This window comes from Anastrepha obliqua, chromosome 1 (assembly GCF_027943255.1).
Source record: "Anastrepha obliqua isolate idAnaObli1 chromosome 1, idAnaObli1_1.0, whole genome shotgun sequence".
Classification (NCBI taxonomy): Eukaryota; Metazoa; Arthropoda; class Insecta; order Diptera; family Tephritidae; genus Anastrepha; species Anastrepha obliqua.
In genome coordinates, this window is record NC_072892.1 from 42402924 (window position 1) to 42421728 (window position 18805).

General features: G+C 37.9%; 1 protein-coding gene across 1 annotated transcript in view; it reads right to left on the reverse strand.

The window, feature by feature from the left end:
* Positions 1 to 18805, reverse strand: part of LOC129249553 (rho GTPase-activating protein gacF) — a 101370-nt gene that overhangs the window by 24479 nt on the left and 58086 nt on the right. The gene's annotated exons all lie outside the window — the stretch shown is intronic.

Below are 18805 nucleotides of genomic sequence, written 5' to 3' on the forward strand. Positions count from 1 at the left end.
GCAATAGAACTCACCGCTGATTGCAATTTCGTCGTTGTAGTCTCTATCACTTCTCCAACTGCTAGGATAGCCGTGTCATCTGCAAAGGTTGCGGTAACGTGTTGCTCGTGAACCGGTAAGTCATACGTATACAAGAGGTACAAGAGAGGGCCTAGGATGCTTCCTTGAGGTACCCCCGCGCGTGCTTTTTGCAATGATGAATAGGCGTTGTCAAGTCTGACACGAAAGTATCTGCCATCAAGGTAGGAAGAAAGGATTTCGCAATAATTCCTGGGCAAAATCAATTTTAGTTTGTGGAGTAAGCCCATATGCCAAACTTTGTCAAACGCCTGCGAGACGTCAAGCAACACCGCTGCGCAAACTTTGTTTTCCTCTATCGCACACTCTATGGTTCTAACAACCCTGTGAACTTGGTCGATAGTGGAGTGATTTTTCCGAAAGCCAAATTGGTGCGTTGGAATAACTCTCTTGTTTTCTATAATTGGCAACATTCGAGTCAGTAACAGTCGTTCAAAAAGTTTGGACAGCATTGGTAGCAGAGAAATAGGTCGGTATGAAGACACATCATTTGGCGATTTTCCGGCTTTCAGAATCATAATTACTTCTGCTGTCTTCCAGTACATAGGAACATATTTTAACAAAAAACACAAATTAATCAATTGAGACAGACAAGTAACACAATTAATGGGCAATCTCTGAAGAATTTCTGCAGTTATGAGGTCGAAACCAGGCGTTTTTTTCGTTTTCATTTTGAAAATTTCGTTCAGTACTTCTTCGTTACTAACTGGCTCAATGCTGACATCGCTTTCAATCCAATTTGACGAGATGTCAATATCTTCAGATCCATCATTGGCACAGAAGGTTTTACAAAGATTCTCTGCAAATAAATTTGCTTTTTGCTCATTGGATTTTGCCCATTGGGTGTCGTTTATTTTGATGGGTGCTATGTGTTTCATCGGTCGGTTAAATGACTTTGCTGCCTTCCATAAAGAGTAGTCTGTGGATTTATCAGATGTGAGGCTCTTAAGAAATCGATTGAAATTATGCTTTTTAAATGACTGAATTTGAACGTGTAGTTGTTTTGTTGTTTGGTTGAGTTTCAATTTGTCCTCAGGATATCTGGTTTGCTGCCAACGACGTCTAAGTTTTCGTTTTTTATTTATTAGCAACTTGATATATGATGGGTATTTTTTCTTGTTTGATGTGACTTCTTGCTGGGGCGTACTGTTCCAAGCTGCGTTTTGAATTATTTGCGTGAACTGAAGCACGGCAAGGTCATCAACAGTCACGATACGGCCGGTGTCTACCACTACAGCTTGTAGTTGCAGTTGGAAGTAATGCCAGTCGGTGAAGTTATTAAATAGACGAGGAGATGTTTTATTTAGTACCGCATTCCCTGATACTTCTAAAAGGATCGGTGAGTGGTCAGAGTTCAGATCGAAGCCTTCGGAAATAGAAAGATGGTTTGCGGGAATATTTTTGAAGACAAAAAAGTCAATCAAATCAGGTACTTTGTTGGTGTCTGTAGGCCCATATGTTGGCTTGCCAGTTGAAATTATTTCGCAACCTCTTTGTCTTATGGCCTTAAACATTTCGCGCCCTTTCGTTGTTGTAAGCCTAGACCCCCAATGTACGTGCTTAGCGTTGAAATCGCCTCCTATAATAAAACGTCCTTTGTATCTTTCGATGAGAGATACGTAATCTTCAGATTTTAGTTGATGTCTGGGTGGGCTGTATAAAGCTGTTAGTAGTATTTGTTGCTCGAAGGCCTCGACAGAAACGGAAGTTGTTTGAAATTCCTCGGCGCTGAGTTGGTCTTCCAAGTGGTGGGAAATATTATTTTTTATGAGAACGGCGCTGCCACCTCTTGCACAATTGTTGGGGTGAATAGTATGGTATAGGGAATAATGTTTAAAATTCATATATGAATGTCTTGTGAAGTGTGTTTCAGCTATTAGTCATACGTCAATCTGGTGGCGAACGAGGACAAAACGAAGTACCTCCTATTATCAAACAAACAGTCGGCGCCCTCGCGCATCGGAACCCACGTCATTGTTGACAGTTATAATTTCGAGGTTGTAAAAGACTTTGTTTATCTAAACTACTGTAATTAAGCAGCTGTGGGTCGAAATTTGGAAACCATTTTTTCATAACTAAGATGATGCCAGTTTTATACAATAGAAATTAACTTTGTATAGAATGAAAGAAAAGTTAAAGCAGAAATACTCCTAAAGCACCAGTTATAAAATTTAATCCCACAGCTTTCATTTAAGCACAGATTACGTATAAATATTTTCCTGCTATACATTTCTTATTTATGTATGTAAGCAAATATTTATGAATATTTACCATATGCCGGCCATTGTCCGTGAATATGGTGCAATGCAGCGATTCACACTCTGGATTGCGATCGTACGAGTATTGTGTTCTGACAACATAAAATGTCGGTAGCGAAATTCGAGTTATTATTCTTGTGGAAGTCACATAACAACACAACACAGAAAATTATGCGAAAACCAATAAACTGGTGCAAATTGATTGGCACAACAACAGGCGTAATTGTGCATAAATATGACATGAATGGCCAGTTTTTTTTGGTTTTTGTTTTTTGTTTTTGCAATCCTCACCCACGCGACGAGTGTAGAAAATTTAACGGGCTAAACTGAACGTAAAGTCTGATAAATACATAATTGTTTAAGGCATACATACATAGATGACCATTGGTGGTTGAGACTGAAATGAATTGAAATGGGATGAAAAAAAGGGAGAAGAAAAGAGAGAAGGGAAGGAATTTCGAAAAGAAATTTAAAAAAATTCACCAATTTATTCAAAGGATAAGAGGCCTTCCGAAGAATGTGATTTTTATAGTCTTCAATATTCAGGTAAAAGGCACAGCTTTTACTCTGGATAATTTGTGTGTTTTGTCTAGAAGGATTATATACCATTACGAATCTCATGGTTTAGGAAGGGGTATCTTTGCTCCATTTCCTCCTCAGTATTTTTAGTTAAATACAAGTTTGCAGCAGAGTGAAAGGATTAAGTTGCCACGACAGTCGGTTCTACGTGACCGAAACGACCTGGATTTATATCCGGCCAAGGACTGTCATTCCAGCAGCATTCCCCGTATGTAAGTATGGGCAATGTTTATGCTGCTAAAACAACAACAACATTAAGTTGCCTATTTAAAAAAACAGAGACTTTTAAGATAGAGTTTAAATTCAACACATATTACAAGTGGGAGCTCAATACCTGTTTATTGTTTTAAAGATGTATTAAATTTATTTCCAAATGCTATCCGCATGCATTCTTATACATGCCCTTTTTTTTGGTAAAAACTTCGATAAGATTTGGGTAAAATTGTGACTCTATCTCGCCCATTTGATGCCCTTCAAAACTTTATTGCTTTTGGAAGATTAAAATCACTTCTACTTTTTAGTTGATCCTACAAGATATAGTTAAAAGATATTCAATAGTACGGACTTGTAATTCAACCTGCTGCAGAATTTCGTGTCTACTAAATTGATTGTTTCGATAGTTGTGTGGCGTACTGCACCGTTTTGTTGAAGCCACATATCGTCAACATCCGTACCAATAGGCAAATGCCTTGGCTACAGTTTCAAAATCAAGAATAATTGATTCTGCCTGACTATTCAAAAAAAAAAAAAAAAAAATATGATCTTAGTCAGCAGAAGTCACACACATCACCCTAAAAGGTAGATCTTTAATGTGGAAAAATCTGCAGACTACAGACTACAAGTACAGCCAATTCTTTTAGGATTCTAGATCTGCCAATCCTAAGAGAAGCAGTTTCAGTGAAAGGTCTATCAAATACGCTAACATCAGATATTACTCAGCATATGCCCGCGACGACCCTTCTTCCCAGTGCCTGTAATACATTAGGATGTCAGCGTATTCCTAATTGGTATTCTTTGTCGTGTTTACAAGCAGAAATCAAAATCCAGTTCACGAGCCATGTTGCACAGTCACAGAAACTTTCTAAAAATCCTAGCCAAGTCATGTGGATGAAACGCATAAGCAGACTAAAGAAATAAAATAGAGACCAAGAGTTAGCTAAATAGGGGTGTCAGGGTGTGCCAGGTACTAAGTAAATAATGTTTAAAACCGATGTTTTTTATGTTTGGCTATACGAAAGGGGGTTAAACAAGTACCCGTGTTAGAAATGAAGACAACATTTTTTCAAAAATTCTTCGTTTTTTTTTTTTGGTATAGGACATAGGATTTTAGGAAGTTACACTTCTCCCAACGCCCTGGCCATTTTTTAAACCTCTCCAAAAAATAGGATTTGTCGAGCTCTCCAAAATACACCTCTGTCTCGGCGAAGACTTCCTCGATTGAACTAAATTTTTTTCCGCCGAGCTATTTCTTCATGTTAGGGCACAAGAAAAAGTCGCAGGTAGCCAGATTGGGTGAATACGGGGTGTGCGGCAGCAATTCATAATTGAATTCATGTAGCAACTGGTGGCGATAACTCCGGCGATAACGGAACCTTCTTTTTCGCCAAATGCGGAAGTGTCTCCTCCAATTTTTTGTTAAAGCGGTCCAATAACTAACTGTAGTATTGTCCAGTGATCGTTCTTCTTCTTTTTCTAAAAAATTCATGAGGATGACACCGTTCGTATCTCAAACAATATTCGCTATGACCTTTGCGGCCGATGGGACTGTCTTCGCCTTCTTTGTTGGAGCAGATTCACTTAGAGAAATCCATTGTTTTGATTTTTCCTTAGTTTCTGTTGTGTAGTGATTAATCCAGGTTTCATCAACGATGACAACTCGATGCTTGTTGTTGCTTGTGAGCAAACGCGGAACGAGAACTTTTTCATCGCCAATTTATCCTGTAAAATATTAATTGCCGTTCCAGTCGACACACCTCTGATATCTGTTACTTCGCGCACTTTCGTTTCTCGATCAGCGAGAATCATGCCATGGAATTTTGGAATGATTTCCTCGGTGACCACGACTGCCGCGCGTCCTGGTCGCTCCTCATTACAAAGGGATGTTCGCCCCCGTTTAAATTCGTTGAACCAATTTCTAACTGTAGTCATAGATGACGAAGCGTCCCCATAGACAACATCCAACTTTGCTTTCATCTGATCGCATTTTTTTCCCATCCAAAAATAAAAAGCGAATTACCGAACGATACTGCTCTTTTTCCATCTTGGCAAAAATTACGAAACACGTCTTACTCCAAAAAGCTGTCAAATCCAAACTGACCTATCAATGTGTCTGAAATTTGTTTTGCCTTCGTTTAATAGATGGCAGTACTCAATGCTAACAACCAACTTCCCTCAGCAACGCCCTCTGTCATTAAACACGGGTACTTATTGAACCACCCTCGTAATTTGCAGAATACAAAGAATTTAGTTTTAATAACGTCAATTAGGAAACACTTAATGGAAAATCATAAATAAAAACCTCTTTCAAACCTTTACGAGGTTTACAGACCTTTATTTTAAGGGCTTGATTTAAATTTTATTGATTATTCTTTTCAAGCGATGCACCTTTTAACTAAAAATAAAAATAATATCGGAACCTCGTATTAACAATAAAAGGAAGCGGTGAAAGTACAAGAAACAAAAAAAAAATAGTTTTTTTACCGACTTTCCTGGTAGCCTTGTACATACTATATATAAGTATACATAGATATATAAGTGGCTGGGTTCACCGAAATATGTGGAGTTCGGGTTGAGGAATTAATTTATCGAATTTAGAGTCCCAGATAAAAGAGTTCCGAGACTGTCAGCCTTTACCTGGACCTATCTGTAAGGAGACTGATATACCGACGTAAATATAATTCCACAGATTCCTTGGGGTTATGTTCAGTCGAGATCTGAATGGTAGAGGGAGTTTGAGATGTCTGTCTGGAACCATCACCCTGTACGTATGGCTTCAAAACGGATATATGTATATAAGGTTAGGGCTTCTATGATTTCTTGCGGAGCAGAATATCTTTTCATTTGCCTGATTTAGCGGTTGCTTGTAAAGCAGAAACGTTCGCTTATATCCAAAGCTGTCATCTTTAGAAGGTGAGCTATGGCGTATTCTGACCCATTCAAGGCGAACGCGTGATTCGTAGTATCTAGCAACTTCAGACCATTAACGGAACGTAGACTTAAAATTGCGAAGATCGCCACCTTTCTTACTGGGCACTAGCCTACTAGCCATCCCGATAAAAGGCTGGTTAAAGCAAAGAATATTTTGCTGAAGCTCTAGGGGTGGAAATGTAGAGTAGGTTTTAAATGTAGGTAGGTAGTTAAAAATTTTCGATGTATTTGAATGCCCGACTTTATTGAGAAAAAGGTAGGTCACGTAATAGGCATTTGGGTAAAATCATCTATGGAGCATGACCAACCGTAGTCTCTAAAACATCATCACCATCATCATTCCTTGATCTCCGTTGCGCAGCATAAGGTCAAAGTAAAATTTTTCTATTCTGTACGGTTCCTAGTTTTAGTTTTCACTTTCTGCCAAGTTAGGATTTTGTTCACGGCTATAAATTCGTCCTGTATGTATTTCTCCGATTTCTTTTGCAGTAGGTTTTTGATACCACCGCCTATTCCATTCGGTGTTGTATATCGAATTGTCTGCCCACCAAATACGTAGAAGACGCCGCTCCATGTTTTTCATTCGTAAAAAGGGACCGGCTTCTGTTTGGGTTAAAAATTTGGATTTTGGTTATCACGCGAATTTGCTTGGACTGCCACACCGAACGGAAAAAAGCGAATACACTTCGTGCTTTCTGCAACCTGTAGATATGAATGTATACACTATTCGCTTGAATTAGCTTGGCGCTATTGAAAAATATCTACATTTTCAATATTTTCCTCTCCAATACTGAAGAATGTATGGTTCGTGTATACTGCCAGATTTTTCGTTTTCTTAACTTTGACTTTAAGTCCAGCAAAACTAGGGCGTTTCATAAGGTCATTCAACTTACGCTGCATATCCGATTAGCATTGAGAGAGGAGTAGGATGGATGATGAGCGGAGCAGGGGTTTTTTCTAAATCAGCCAATTAATCTTACTTTGAAGTTTGCCACTGCCTGCCGAGTGGCGACCGTTATTAGAAAAAAACGTTTCCTTCATTTTGGTGTTTCACGGAGATTCGCACCTACGTTCTTCGAATTCCGAATGGTAGTCACGCACCAACCCATTCGATTACGAAATACAATTACTGACGAGATTGCCCGGTATGGGTCGACTTAATTGGTCTTAAAGGCCACTCACCCGGTCATCGGTATCCTCTTGATTGTTGACGCAGATCAGATGAATCTCCATTCGTGTGCTATTTCGAAAGCCCTTCGGCCAAGTACGATAGATGCAGGACGCAAAAAGTTCCTTGGTGTTTGTAGCTGTAGCTGTTAATGGTCAATGGACGATCGACAATGGACGATCGACATGGACCAGAAGCTATTGGGACCTTTCAGAGAAGGATACTGTTGAGCACTTTCTCTGTAAATGTCCGGGCTTGGCAACTAGACAACTAAGGCTACTGGGGGCTCCTTTCTTCGACAGGCTGAGTTATTGCGCCAACTTAAATCCCATCAACCTTCTCTGTTACAGCAACAGCTCTGGTTGCTTGTAGATACTCGTTTCTGCCCATTGGATGTTTCATAAAGTATCAAAACGGCGTTTTAGTGCTACTTGGTACCATTTCACGTACCTACTTACGATGCCATCGGCCAAATCTAAAATATTCTCAACTTTAAAAACTGTACTCGTTGGGTTTGACACTGCATTCAGGAGGTTATGTTTCAAAATACTACTTAGTTGCTACTAGAGCATTGACCCTCTTCGTCACATTCGTAACTCCATGTAACCTTATCAAGAACGAACGTGATATCTGGCCCAGATTTGCTTACTTTCTTCCTGGAAGTGAACCAAATGGTAGAGAAACTAGTCTGTAATTATCCTTAAAGGCAAGACTAGTTTGGGATTTTTGGACAAGACAAAAAAGACAACTCATTTAATCGCCTACTACATCTTTTCAACCACGGGTTAGGTTAGCCTGGTTGGCAACAAGCCACGCATAGACCGCTTGGTCCCTAGCGATACCACGGGTTAAATCAGGACTCAACTCCAGCTCTTCTTCTTTCTGATTTCTTGGCTTAAGGCATACCATCATACTGGAATTCGTGAGGTATTTTACATCACGTATAAGCCGTATTGGAAAACAGACGCTTGTGTGATATATTGAAAATTTTACAAATTAAACATAGAAATCAGTTTGAAAAATCGAAACATTTTCTTCTCTTCAAACATGTCGGCCGGACTGTACTTTTAACCCATACTGCACTGTTCATCGCTTCTGCCGCGTTGAACGCGTGAAAAGTAAACATGACCGGACACTAGCCGGCACAAAACAAAAACCTTTTTACTGACGTGCGAAAGGCGTAAAAATAAACAAAGAACACCGAGTTTACGGGGCAAAGAATTTATTTTATTTTTAATTTGTTTCGTAGAAAAGTGAAGCAGGACGAAAATCATGGAGGCAAGAGCCATAAAAGCGCGTCGGATTCTGTTTGTTTTGATGTGCTTTTGTTTTTGTTATTTTTATATGACTTTCGTGATTGTTTTCGTTAGTGCTGCTATTTTATTATAGTGCTCGGTTGTTTGTCTGCCTGTTGGCCGGGGCATTCGAGCACACCGTTGAACAAGAATCAAACGGAATGAAATTGTTTGCATAACACTTTAAGTTCGAGCAAAAATTGTATACATAAATAAATTATTTATGCCCGTACACCGGTTGCATGATGAGACCAATATTTAAGAAAATTAAAATAATTGTTTTTGTGTAAATTCGAAAAAATTAATAATGTAAAAGGTTAGGCGTTTTACGCTGGACGCTTTTAGTGAGCAATATATCACGGTGTGTACGAGTATACTGCACCGGGGCATGCTAGTCAGCGATTTAAAGGTGACCTTATGCTTGAAACATTTTTTTGACAGTTTTGTATTAGTTGCATACTACGGCGCTCCAAAATGTGGTTAAAATAGAGACAATTCGGTACACTCACCAGTAACTGGCCATAAAGACTTGGCCTCAAGTGAGAACTGCCGTAAAATATTGTGGACAAATGGCAGATCGGTAAGCTCACATTAATGGTCAAGAAGGTGTCTCTGTGCGTTTGGTGGCACTGCAAGGGCATCATTCACTAAGAGTGACTGCCAATGATACAAATACTCAATTCGGATCTCTACTGCCAACAACTGATCAGCTTAAAGTAGGCGATTGAACGGAATTGGCGAACAGGCAGAGTGTTGGGTTCAATCAAGACACACCAGACCACACACATTCTTAAATACGAGGGGTGCCTTTTATATTTCGGGGTTTGGCAACCCTGGTGTTGGAATCTGGCAACTGACAGCTGTATCGCAAAGTTTGACATTTTTTGGCTTTTACGTACTCAGAACGTTTTGAAATACCAGCGCTATTTGTGTTGTTTACAGTAACTTAAAAGATTCATCTCGGTCCAAAAATGGAATTAAATCGTGAACATTTTCGTGCGATTATTTTTTACAACTTTCGACGTGGATTAACTCAGCAACATTGCATGGATGAACTTAATTCATTTTTTTGGCGATGAAGTTCCATCAAGGACCAGTGTTTATCGATGGTATGGTGAATTCAATCGTGGTCGTAGTTCACTCCAAGACGAATTTCGTGAAGGTCGTCCAAAATCAGTTGTTGTTCCGAAAACCATTGATGCTGTCCGCGAACTGATATTGCAAGATCGTCATGTGACCTATCGTGAGATTGAGACAATCTTAGGCATTACTGGGACCAGCATACATTCAATATTGCATAAACATTTGACTGTCAAAAAAATTTGTTCGCGTTGGATCCCACACAATTTGTCAATCGCCCAAAAAAAGGCTCGTGTCGATTGGTCGAAGGAAATGCTCAAAAAATACGATCGCGGGGCTTCGAAACACGTCTATGACATCGTGACAGGTGATGAATCATGGATTTACGCGTATGAGCCCGAAAGTAAACAGCAGTCGGCTGTATGGGTGTTTCAAGATGAGCCAAATCCAACAAAAGTTGTTCGCGCACGAAGCACTTCCAAGCAAATGGTCGCCTGTTTTTTCGGAAAAACTGCACATGTCGCAACCGTACTACTAGAACAACGCAGAACAGTAAATTCTGAGTGGTACACAAGCATTTGTTTGCCAGTTGTCTTCCAAGAAATTAGGAAAACCAATCGCCAAAGACGGATCACTCTTCACCAGGGCAATGCGAACTCTCACACATCGGCTCAAACAACTGCATTTTTGAGCACCCAAAACATCGAATTAATGGGTCATCCGCCGTATAGTCCTGACTTGGCACCGAATGACTTCTTTTTATTCCCGTACGTAAAAAACAGACTGAGAGGTCAACGTTTTTCGACACCTGAAGAAGCGGTTGCGGCATTCAGAATGCATGTTTTGGAGGCACCTCATTCAGAGTGGCAAAAGTGCTTCCACAATTGGTTCAAACACATGCAAAAGTATATAGATCTTCATGGAGAATATTTTGAAAAACAATAAAGTGATTTTCGATGATTAAAATTTGTTTTTGTTCTCTACTCCCGACATATAAAAGGCACCCGTCGTATGAGCCAGATACCCAGAGAACTTGAATGAGAGACTCAGTGGCATTTGCCGTATAGTTCAGATTTGCCATTAAGCTTAAGCGATTAACACTTTTTCTAGTGTTCGGAAAATTTTCGTATTGGTACAAAATGAGCTGCGAAGTGACTTGCGTGACAGGTTTTTTAGTGATTAATCCATTTTTTTAATGGATTAAATACTACAGGGTAGGCCAAATAAGACATACTAATGTTAAACACAACTAACTTTTGCAATAATCATTTATTTTGGTTAATTGTTTTTATACATTGAATATATTTAATGGAAATTATGTATGAAATATTACATCAGACAAATGTCCATCATTTTTCTCGATACAAAGATTGGCTCTTTTTAACGCGTTTTCCATTACACCACATAATGTTTCTGGTTGAAGGCTCAGCATTTCGTCTCGAATATTTTGCTTCAGCTGTCTAATAGTCTCTGGTTTATTAAGATCTTGTTGAAACCACAAATTAGGATACTGCTCGGTCATTGGCCGCAAAAAGTTTTCAATCAATGTTCTGTAAGAAGCTCCTGAAATCGATTCTGGCGTTTCATCCTCATTTTTGAAGAAATATGGATTGATAACTCTAGTGGCCATAACACCGCACCAAACAGTACAGTTGGGTGCAACTGATGTTGGTGTGTTGCCCTTGGATTTTCAGAGACTCACAATCTATAGTTTTGTTTGTTGACATATGGAAATGCACTTCATTCGACATCAAAACATTATTTAAAAAATCAATTTGTGTGGCTAATTGTGTAAGAATAGAAAAACTCGATAATTTGTGTTGTACTGTAGGGTTCCATAATAAATTTCCAACAATTCAATTATAACCTACAAAAAGAGAAAAATATATATGTCAAAAAATAAAAAAAGTTATTTGTGCTTAACATTAGTAGGTCTTATTTGGCCCACCCTGTACTTATATAACAGAAATTTTATAATAATAATTGACGGCATGTCTTCTGAACTTTTTTTCGCCTCCCCTGTGGCTTCCCAAGCTATTGCTTGTTCACAAATAACATAATCAGCTTCAGTTTACCCAAATTTTTTCCTATGCTTTGGTTTTGTGTGTTTTTAATTTTTTAGAAGGCGTTTGAGCCTTATATAAAAGAATACTAATAAGCAATATTCATTTGATGGTTTAACTTATTTTAAGAAGCATTTTACAATATAATAACTATCCGCTCTCCATAAGGTCTGCTACAGTTGTATGCTTTAAACGTCTTTGAGTAGAATTCAGCCGAAGTAAGCTGGATGCTGTACAGTTGACCTGATTTTTTATTCGATGTTTGTGAGCTATTATAAACTGCTTCGATACTTCAGCCACATTTGATAATAAAAAGATCACGATGAAGGTCGCTCCTTATATAGTATGGCGTATTTACTAGGCTCCGCGGTGTTTTCTTTTGCAGACAGTTGATAGAAGGGATGTCATTTTGACTTACACATCCCCAGAATTGTATATCGATAATTCTTGCCGGTCTTAGTGCTCGTTCGGCTCAAACATTTTAAATGCATTCAAAATAAATTCTAGGGTCAAACATGGATGCTTATTGCCGCCAATATTATTTGCCCTTTGCATAAATGACTTACATGAAAGCTTTGAAGGAGGATTATAGACACATACAAGGAAAAAATATTAGACTCTTAATGTGTGCGGATGATACCATTTTGTTAGCAAATCTCCCCAGCAAACTAAAAGATATGATTAATATCCTCGAAAGTTACTGCAACTTTTGAAAACTTGAAGGAAACCGCACAAAGGCACAAATAATGCTTTTCAGAAAGGGTAGAAAACTTATTAAAGAGGAGAAATAGTATTGTAGTACGGAAGAAATACAGACTGTGTCTCGATATACTTACTTAGGAGTGGAAATAACACCTCAGATGTATTTAGAAAAACATGTTGAAAACAGAACAGCAGCCGCAAAAAAAGGTATTAATGCTTCGTAGACTTGTCTTTTAAAAAGAAAGAAATTTCAATTAATGCTACCATAAAGGGCAACTTTTTCTTGCAGTTTGTCATCCATTACAGTCATAGACATCACAGGTGTGGAGTTTTGGGTGGTTTTAAGAAGTTAATATACTGAAAAAGTGTTTTGTAAAGCGAATTGTGAAGCTACCATCACATATGCCTGTCTACATACCTACTTTTTGTGGAAACCGGCATGCAAGAAAATCATTTGTTTACTATAAATCTTAAGTATATGCACAGAATTGTCTTTATGTACTCAGAAAATCGGCTGCCGCATTATCTGTCAAAAATTGTTATAAAGAAAGAAGTTTTCTAGATTAGAGATTTAAAAAAATATTTAGTAAAAATTATGTCATTTCGCAAATAGATAACATGGAGCCAGAAAGCTGGATAGAAATCGCAAAATTGCCTTAACAATCCATAATCAGGCAAGGATGAATGTGTACATACAAAAAGCCTTAAGTAGTAGTAGGATATATGAGGAGTTATACTGGTCGAAACGTTGGTTTATTTTTTCAGATTATTAATGATTAATGTTATGAAATCCAAGCTGTAAAAAGAATTACTTAGTGTCATACGACAGGTGTAATTAATAAAGGAGGCAAAAAAAAAAAATTATTTGGAAAAATATGACTTAGAATAAAGCATGTGGATAAAGAAGAGTAAAGGCGTCATGGTAATTTTAAATAACAACAGATTTCTCAGAAAATAAAACTTACACATTAATAATTTTGGCGAGCCCAAATTAAGAGTAGAAAAGTCTTTTTCGGGAAATTTACATTAACTGATTCACAACTGATTGAGATACCCAATGTGGTATATCTTAATTCGAAGAAACTTTTGCGCTTTATTAAATGTGCCTTTGATAGAAAGATTAGTTAATAAAAGAGTTTAACTGGTTTTAAAAGCTGAAAACCGGATAATTTTCTGCACGAAAAATAAATTGAGAGACGGCTCATGCCATGCTCGTTAAATTATTCCAATTTTTTTTTCTTAATACTAGAATAAGTGTATATATATATATATATATATATGGCACTTACACCCTTTTCGAGTGTTTGACCGAGCTTCTCCTCCTATTTGAGGGGCCTACAATTTTAAGCCGACTCTGAACGGCGGATATTTTTTTATGAGGAGCTTTTCATGGCAGAAATACACTCGGAGGTTTGCCATTGCCTACCGAGTTGCGACCGCTATTAAAAAAACTTTTTCTTCGTTTTGGTGTTTCATTGAGCCTCGAATGGAAGTCACGCACCAACGACGGCTACGACGGCCGCCGGCTTCTAGAATAAATAATTATGCAAATTTTGTGTATTGACTTTCATTTGAAATAAATACAACTACTACAACTGCTGCTAGTGTTTGTTTGTAAATAAGTAATTTGTTGCGGTTTGAAAACCTTCAGCGTCTTCCAGTGAGATAATATAGCTTATTTATTTCAAGCCAAGTTTGTTTTGTTATTTCTCGACATGAACTTTCCGGCGCAGTTTGGCAACAAGTGTTATGGCAAAATATTTGGCCTCGTCGACATATGGGTTTATCGACGCGTCGACGAAGATTGGTAGCGGTTTTAGGGAAAGAACGAAGTGTGCTGTCTTGCTTTTGTTTAACTTTATTCTCCTTTTCTTAGCCTTATAGCAAAAAGGTTAACAGCTTCTTATGCCAGTATATATAATACACAAGCGGATAGTCTAAGAAACAGCTAACAATAAAAAAGAACGAAATAAAAGTCCATCCTAGTACAAAGTATTTTGGTGTAACTATAGATGAAAAACTTCATTGGGAACGACATGTAGAAAATAAACGAAGTGAAATCAAAAACAAGTTAACATTAACATATCATTTAACGTTATCCACAGTTTTATCAATTTTGCACAAAGGCCTCGTATTATTCGCTTACAGGGTCTACCTGATTCAGAGATTGGAGGTACATGACCATCCACCTCGGTATCGGTTCTCAATTTAGTCCTTAAAGTAACTTGTAATACACAACAATTTTGCTCGAAAAATGATTTTCCCTGACAAAAACACTTCTAGCTCTTCGGCTATATTAGCAAGAAAAAATGCTGCATCTATGGATTGGAAAAGCCGCAAGTGAAGGCAATGCATAATGCGAATTTCGGAGCGGTGGCATAATTGGTTACTTCTTCTTTGCAAACGCTGCTGATACGCAATTCGATCAACGAGGAGCGCTATAGAGACATGGTAAACTCAATCTTATTTCTTTGGCATTCCACGTGGGATCCAAACATTTTGTTCAATTCTTTAATCTTACTTTATAATTTAATTTTCCAGCAAAAGTCATCGAACTCTCGTAAGTGAGTAAGTACGGAAAAATCCAAAACTTCAGACAGTATGAATATTTTAAGATATTTAAATTTAGTCTCCATCCTGTCCATTAAATAAAAATTGCATTGAAGTGCCTGACCTGAATTCGGCGCCGCTGCCTACTTCTGATTTAAACACACTTCCCTTCAGCTACGCTTAAAATTGATGCTGCGCTGTCCTTCAACTGTACAGTATCTAACCAGTGAATTGCGAACAGCAAGAGTTTGTTTTTATATACACACATTTTAATATTATAAGTGACTTTTGGAGTACAGCTCAAAATGTGAAACTATTAAAGGGTTTTCCAATAACAGGTGTTATCTATCGCTATCGAGGGATGATTAACGATTTTCTATGTCCGGAATTGGATGGTATTGATCTGGACAACGTTTATTTTCAACAAGACGGCGCTACGTGCCACACAAGTAATGAAACCATTGACCTTTTACGGGAAAAGTTTCCGGACCGTGTAATCTCCCGAAGAGGTGATCACAATTGGCCACGGAGATCTTGTGATTTAACACCTTGTGACTTTTTTCTTTGGGGCCACGTGAAAGAGAAGGTCTACGCCAATAGCCCAGGGTCGATTCAATACCTCAAAGATGGAATTCGTGAGGCTATCGAGAACATAGGGTAACCAATTCGGTTATGGAAAATTTTATGAAATATTGTCCTGTAAGCGTGGTTGGGGTGGTCATTTGCCTGATGTTATTTTTCACTATTATCGGCATACCTTCTTTTTTATAATGAAATAAACATCCGATCATTTATATTAAAAATAGCATTTTTCTTTGAATATCAAAAGAACACCTCTTATTAGAAAACCCTTTAGATTAGATTAACTACATGAAGACTACAATAAAACCTTTTGGAGCAAGATTTAATTGAAACAAATTTATCGTATGTTATAAATGCAGAAAATGCAGAGAGGATGTTGAGGAGACTTTAGAACACCTTCTGTGCGCTTGTCCGGCATTATTAAAAACGCGACTAAAATGCCTGGGAGCCCCACTGTTTGAGGGTCTGGAAGACGTCTCAAAAGCGGAGCTCCCAGCCCTACTTAGATTCGCCAAAAGCGCTGACATCCTACATGATGTCTACTTCAGATATTCATAGAGGTCGGTCTCCATCTGGTATCGCTAGGGACCAAAAGGTCTATGCGCAGCTTATTGCCAACCAGGCTAACCTAACCTAACCTATCGTATGTTATGTAAATTTAATTTAATTTCTAGTTTGAAATTTACGTAATTTTTACGTTAATAAAATATAATATTATTATGAGCAAAAGCAATGAAGCCCGTCTTACTTTTTAGAATTTGTGCTCAAACTTGTGTTAAACCTTCAAACCTAATTTGTTCTATTTGTAAAAATGGAATTTACGCGTTAGGTATAGTAAACTGTCGTAAAGGGTAAATGATCATAAAGAATAAGACAGTTTAAAAGCCTATTGCAGCTTAAAAAAGCTATCGCAGAGGAATTGGCAAAAATCGACTTCAGTGTTCTTTAGTCACTCGTAAATTAGATACCACGAGGACTAGTAGTTTTTATAAATAATGAAGTTACTAAATATTATTTTATATTGTTTTTCTAAGATTTAATATCATGTTAGTTTTATCCTATATACCTGTTTCTTTTTGCGTCATTAAAAAGTATCAAATTTTTAAAATGAAAAGCTGAAATAAATCCTTCAACATGTTTTATTCTTATGTTTGTTTTCATATTTAATGCCGAAAGGTAAAAAGTTTTAACCTCAGAAGGTTTTATTTTCAAGTAGGTCAGTTGTTCAATACCTCGACGAGCTAAATTGGAGCTGCTGCCATGGCTCGCAAACTCCCCGGACTTTAGTTCGTCCGAGAACTATTGAGCTTAGCTTAAAAGTAATTGTACCAACATACAAATAATTTTCTGAAAATTTTAAAGGAAATTGAGAATGTGTGCACACTAGACTGGGTCGGTAGCCATACGAATAAAAGTGGGAAGAGTTCACTCCTGAGTTTAAGGCTTATATTCAGATGATTTCGCCACCATAAACAAGTTTTGTTATCCATCTAAAAATAGTCCAAATGCTTTTTTTATTATAGATTTGTTACTTGATGTCTGATTTTCAAAAACGATATGCCATTATTTCAGCATTTAGGAGTTATATATTAGGCGAGCAACTAAGTTCTCGCTGTTTTTTGATGAATATACAACTTTATTCTGAAAAAAAAAAAAAAATGGTTACAAGTGAATCATTTAAAGTATTGCCAATCGCTGGCTACTATTTTTTCTCATCTTTCTGGTAGATCTTGTATATCATCGCGGTAAAACTGTTGATCTTTTGATGCTATCCACAGATCAAGCCATTTTTTGATGTCTTCATATGAATGGAACTGCTGGTCAGCTAGACCGTGTGCCATCGATTGGAACAGGTGATAATCGGTCGGCGCAATATCTAGAGAATATGACGGCTGGAGTAGGATTTCCCATTTCAGTGCTTCCAAGTAAGTTTTAATGGGCTTGGCCACGTGAGGTCGAGGGTTGCCATGCTGTAGCATCACTTTTTCATGCCTCTCCGCTTATTGCGGCCGTTTATCGCGCATTCCTCGGCTCAATCGCATCAATTGAAGTCGATGCCGATCCCCAATGATGGTTTCGCTTGGTTTTAACAGTTCATAATAAATAACACCAACTTGGTCACACCAAATACATAGCTAAACCTTCGCAGCGTGAATATTCGGCCGAGGCGACGACGTAGAAGCATGACCGGGCAGTCCCAATGACTTTCTTTTCTTTGGATTGCTGTTATGAATCCATTTTTCATCACCCGTCACGATGCGATGAAGAAAACGCTTCCTTTTTCGCAGCTGCAGCAGTTTTTCATAGGCGAAAAAATGACGTTCAATGACGACATTTTAACTCATAAAGAACCCAAGTACCCTGTTTCTGGATAATTCCCAAAGCATTCAATGCAATCGCTTGGAAATGGATTGGCGGGTAACTGCTAATACTGAAGTAAGCTCTTCTTGCGTGTGACACGGATCCTCATTGAGCAATGCCTCCAATTCAGCGTCTTCGAAGGTTTTTGGCCTTCCTTCACGCAGACGGTCGTCAACATTAAAATCACCGTCTTTGAAGCGACGGAACCAATCTTAGTACATTGTTTCACTTAAAGCAGCATCTCCATAAACTTTTTGGAACTCTCGATGCGCTCCAGCCGCCGTTTTTTGCGAATTAAAGAGGAAAATCAACACTTCTCACAAATGACGATTATTCGGCACAAAATCACACATTTTCACAGAACCGAAAGTATATCATCCTAAAACAAAATCACTAATGTGTCGAAGCAGTTGGTTTACCATATGTCTAAGGTTGGTTTATGGTGTTTAGGTTATGTTATAATCGACTAGCACACACCGCTGGCGGCATCTATTGACAAACAGCGGGAACTTAGTTGCGCAGTTAATATTATTTTTATATACATACCGTATATTTTATATAATATTTTGCTCCGAACTCAAACAGGTTTACCGCAAAAAACTTATTTTAATTGACATAAGGATCGGTTAAAATTTACCTTTCTAATACACATTCAATACATCGGTACTTACTTCGAAACGAAAGTTTGTAATACTTTCATTGGACAGATACTGTATTTGTTCATTCACTACTTCCAAACGCACAAAAGTTCTGGTAATTCTACGCACTGCAATCCATTGAATTGAATTTGATAAAAAAACTTCTGTAGTCGTTCCTTCGCTGCTTATCTCTGTATTCTCAATCCCCTTTTTCATACTCTATCGACTTTTTAAATAATCTAGTTTGCATTTTTATTGCCCCACCTCAACTTAGACTCCGCTTCACTTATCTACGTACCTCCTT